The sequence below is a fragment of the Episyrphus balteatus genome, chromosome 1, assembly GCF_945859705.1.
Source record: "Episyrphus balteatus chromosome 1, idEpiBalt1.1, whole genome shotgun sequence".
NCBI lineage: Eukaryota > Metazoa > Arthropoda > Insecta > Diptera > Syrphidae > Episyrphus > Episyrphus balteatus.
The window spans coordinates 116,412,772-116,418,074 of NC_079134.1; the positions used below are offsets into that span (position 1 = coordinate 116,412,772).

The window sequence follows — 5,303 nt, forward strand, 5'->3', positions numbered from 1 at the left end:
GTTTAGAAGTAAGCTTTATTACTCTTCTTCTCATGGCTTCAATTGCAATGTTATGTATGTATTATGCAGCATCTCAAAAATGATTAGTTTTGAAGTGGAGAATATAATCTAGCAGATCTAGTATTATCTGTGCGAAGTAGACAAGAAATGCATTAATTTCTTTGAATTTTGTTCTTTTTTATGGTACAAATGCATGTGTGTATACCTACAAAAAATTCTAGTCTGGACTTTTTTCATAATTGTGATGTTTTTTTAATAATTCTTTAGCTCATTTGACATTTTTCAAAAAAATAATAATTCAAATAAAAAAAATAAATGAAATGACATTTGACACTAATGGAGAGTGAATAAATAGAAATTCTGTTTAAAACCTCCATTTGCTCTAAAAATCCCTCTTAAAAGGTCGAATTTGGTGTTTTAACTAAAACGACTTTTAAATTTAATGCTCAATTAGTTAATGATGACAAACATCAAAAAAATCCTTAAAAGAGACTGAATTAAACGAAATTGGTTTTTAATTTTAAAATTCCCTTTTTTAATGGCGATTTAAGTTTAATGGAGAGTCAATAAATTGGGCCTTAATTACCGTATGTACTCATGGTATAAGAAGAGAAGGTATGATCATTAGAAAAAACTCTGTATCGAGAATTGTCAAAACTTAAAAATGGCTACTTAAGGTTTTGACAGCTGCCCATTGAAATTGTTGTTGTAATCAAATTTGTCTTGGAAATTGTTGTTGCTTTTGATTTTTGACTTTGCCAAATTGAACGTCAAAAACTTATTACCTCATTTTGTAAGATGGCGGCTCTAATGATCATACCTTGTCTTTTTATACCATGGTATGTACTGACATACAAACTAAGAACACTACAATCTACAAACTAACCTACACACTAAAAAATGTTACAAACTAAATTTAATAAAGACGAGGTGCAACATATCAAACGATTTACTAAAATGCTTAAGCCATTTTAATTATTTACTATGTCAAAAAGCAGACTGGTTTTTAACTTAGTAAATTACTAAAATGGCTCTAGCATTTTACTAAAATGTTTAAAATTTTGCGTCAAAATATTTTTAAAATGTTTTTTTTTTTTATTCAAGCACTTCATAATCTTCGTGAACAACATAATCACTATCATATTGAGACATGAAGGGTTTCTTTATTGTTATGGACTATGCTTTAGGAAATGATTCATGGGCATATTAGCAAGAAGTCGTTTTTAGTTGTAAATATAATCAGAGCATGAAAAAAATTTTTGATTACACATATTTTTAATGAAAACTTTTAAAAGCTGAAAATCATATACTTTTCCATGATATCCACGAACGATCTATCATATAACTAATAGCAAAAACTTTTCATTTCATATTTTGGTTTATGAAGAAATACGCTTTTCTTTGTAACAAACCTGTGTTGAGGAAATTTATTTCATCTTATCTACACATATTTTTTTAATTTATAATTTTTTTTTAAAGCTAACTTTTGCTTTCAAAGATCACATTTCTAAAATTCAAATTAATCATATAATTTAACTATTTTTACTCGGTACTTTTTTATAGAAAAAAACATTTATGGTTTGATGTTTCCGCAAAAAAATAATGATGCTGAAAACATCGCTCTTAGAAACATCGATATATCAAAACTTTAAATATTTCTGAATTATTTTCGTACTTTTAGTACAGTTGAACAGAATTTTGTAAAAATATAGGTAATTTTTTCCAAACCGGTCCCTCCAATTTTTATAAAAACATGCAACTGCAATCGCAATGTAAAATGGTAAAATGTAGTATGGTCAAGTTTGATTCAATTTTGAATATAAATACATTTTTAAATGATGGTCTTCAACGTAAAATCATTCCGAAAAACAGTTAAATGAAAGTGGTTTCCGTTTATTTTAACAAGATTGAAGTTTCGCACAGTATAGAGTGGTTATATTAACTTCTAACTTTGTTTAAAATGACAACCTCAATAATTTCAACAGATTTTTCTTAAACAAAAGCTTTGATTGTATTATTTAAAAATTTAATATAGGAAAATTTTTTTTTTGGATTAAGAAATATATATTTATTTTTTAAATATCAATTTACGAAAACGGGAGATATTTTTTTCTTAGTTTTAATATGGTTAAATATTTAGCCGAGGATAAGTTTTTGACATTTGTATCTTTGTCACGAGGAAAATAAAACACAGCTAAAGTGAAATATAATGAAAAATATTGATTTTCCCTAATACTCACTCATAATGTTGCATTACTTTCCCAATTTTATCTCTTTATTTTTAGTTTTAGATTATTTATTAATAAAAAACATTAATCCTTCTGCAAATAATTTATCCTCTGAAGATAAAAATTTAACAGGGTCCCAGAGCAGGGTAAATGTTTGACAGCTGAAAATTGTTTTTATTCAAAAATGTATTGTCAAAAATTTAACCTCGGCTTAATATTTAACCCACACGGCCTTATGTAGTGTGTAAGCAATTAAAGTCATTTGGGGTAAGATTGCGCAGTGGGTAAGAGCGCGTACTGCTTATTTCTCTTATTTTTAACGGGAAATTTTAAATATTATCTTTTAAAGTAACTGTTTTCCAACAAGAATTATCAAACATTAAACAAAATATGATTTAACTCGAGAGAAAAAAAATTTTATGTATGAGTTAAAAATTTCCCATACAAATTTGTATGGGGAAAGTATGACCCTAGAGGCATGGGTTAATGACCTCCAAAAAATTTTTTTTTGCTTAATTCCCCTTATTTAGGCCCTAGGCTTCCGATCTAGGGGGTGTCTCCCCCGAAAACATCACTTTGGAAAATAACGGACACCCTAATGTATATATACTTCCTATATATATACACTATTATCTGTGGAGTCTTCTTCACACTTCTTGAACTTTCGACCTTTGTTCTATGCGAACAAAGCAAAGTTTCCTTTGGATTCAATTCCAGTTGCTTCTGGTGCAAAATATATATGTATGCACATATAAAAAAAACCCAGCAGAGGCCTAGATTGATTCGATCTTCGACCTGGTAAAATTCATAATTCTTAATTTCTTTGTAAGGTTCTATTTTAGATTTTATAAATCACATACCTCTGCTTTGTATAATCTTTGATTTTTGTATTCTAGATTTTCTAGAAATTCCCCAAAAAGAGTTCCTTTTGTCTCCTCACAAATTGGATTTCTATGTACGTATATATATATATATGTCTTTGCACCTAAATTGGCTTTTATTATACTTTAAATCAAACTATAAGCTCACTTTTAATTACCTTTTGTAATATTTCAACAAAATTTATAAATTTACTGTCTTTTACAATAAAATTTGCGATAAAACTTGCACAGTAAAAAAATGCACAAAAAAATTTAAATTCCGATTTAAATATTCGATCACTGCACTTAGCCGTTGCTCTATTCGAATTTGAATTCAATTTTGCAATGATCATGAAATCTTAATGCATTATCTAGTTTCGTTATCTTTCTGTAAAAATGTATACATAGTTACCTCTATATCTGAGTGAGATAACAAACTTGCAACAAAATAGTGGGTGGGGAAATATCTCCCATCCTTATCAATTTTTCTAACCCCCCTTGTCCATAGTCTAAGTTTACACACACATGTAAACACATAAACAATAATATGAACATTTTATTCCCTTTAGTTAATCCCATAGTAATCCCAATCCCAATTAGTCGTACTAACACCATTTGTACTAACCTTAAACCTAAAACATGAAAATTCCCTTAAAAATAAAAAAAAAAAACATAAACACGAACAAACCTAACTGAGCGAAAATTGTGGAACGCATTTTTATTTCCCCCTTTTCCTTTAAAAATGAGTGTGACAGATATATAATTATCTAAAAAAAACGAACCGGCATGATGATTGATTTGTGAATTGTCAAAACAAACCACAAATCAAATCCTCATGGCGGTCGTCTTTACCAAAGGTAAGTTTTAATTTTCATTTTTTTTATCTTTAATAACAAAAATATATTTAAATTTCATGTTTTCTTTTCTTGTTTAGGTACTCAAGAATATTTTGCTGAAATTAACAGGTAAGTATGTTCAGTGATGGGTCAGAAATGTTGATTGGAAAATTCAAGTCTTGAATTATCCAAATCAACATGGATGCCCACCACTGAAATAATTTATTTCAATTCCTTACTTATAATTTCAATTCCTTACTTATAATTTCTTTCCTTTTTTTTCAGTTCTCGTAACATCACAAATAGTCATCCCGAGCGGAAATCTGGCTCCAAAACGAGACAGAAAGTTTACATCCCACCCAGGAACAACAAAAACAATATTCCACATATGAATGGGAATGCACCATTCCACCCCCATTTCCACCAGCTGCAGACAGCTGAAGCAGATTCCAGCTCCAGGTTTATTATATTGTACATCTTGTATGTTTATATGTTGTTTTGTTTTGTGATGTGATAATAAACAATATTAATAAATAATTCTAACTATACGCATGTAAGACCTAAGGTCCTTTAAATGCATACCGCACGGCACCAATTAGAAGTAGTAGAAAGATAGGAAAGACTCTTTGTTGGTACAGTGAATTGAGAAAACGATGACTACTATCTCATATAATCCCACGGTTAGCTTCCAAGCTGGGGGATAAAGAAAAGAATGCTGACTTAGGTAAGGCTCGAACTTACACCTCCAGGCCAGCATTAAGCACCGCAACCACAAGCGTGCCACCCGCAACTTCTCGTATACCGAAGTAAGCCCTAAGGTAACCTGACTCCTAACACATTTTAGCACTAATCAAGATGCTGCAACGGAATTATACTTCCCAAAAATTGAAAGGGGTCTACGATACTTGACCACCAAAATCTTTGTTTCCTCGCCAAGATCACCTGTAGAGGTCATTGAAGCATTCCAAAAAGAGTCGATTTGGAACGATTACGGCCTTACTAAACACGAGAATCATCCTCGCCCGTTTTTTAAGGCATGTATTGAAGAAAGCGATTTTGCTTTCTGTATTTTTGCATCTGAGATGATTTCTAATGACAAAAAAATCAGAGCAGTGCTATACAAAATTATTTTCCTATATAGATGAAAGTATATTCAAATTGCAACCACAATCAATAATGACGGATTATGAGCGGGGAATGCGAAACGCATTAAAAAAAACGTACCCCAATGCTAACCACTTAGCATGCTGGTTTCATTATTGCCAGGCCATAAAAAGAAAATGTACAAAAATTCCAAATTTTTTTTTTCTGAAATAAAAAAAAGAATCCACCCTGAAATTGTACCATAAGTTTTTGGCTTTGGCTTTACTTCCAAGCAA

General features: G+C 30.2%; 1 long non-coding RNA gene across 1 annotated transcript; it reads left to right on the forward strand.

Annotated features, from left to right (window-relative positions):
- The first annotated feature begins 3,860 nt into the window (after positions 1-3,860).
- LOC129913685 (uncharacterized) lies at positions 3,861-4,372 on the forward strand. The gene is made up of 3 exons (XR_008772084.1): positions 3,861-3,945; positions 4,023-4,053; positions 4,210-4,372. It is a non-coding gene; the product is annotated as an uncharacterized LOC129913685 (long non-coding RNA).
- The last annotated feature ends 931 nt before the right edge of the window (positions 4,373-5,303 follow it).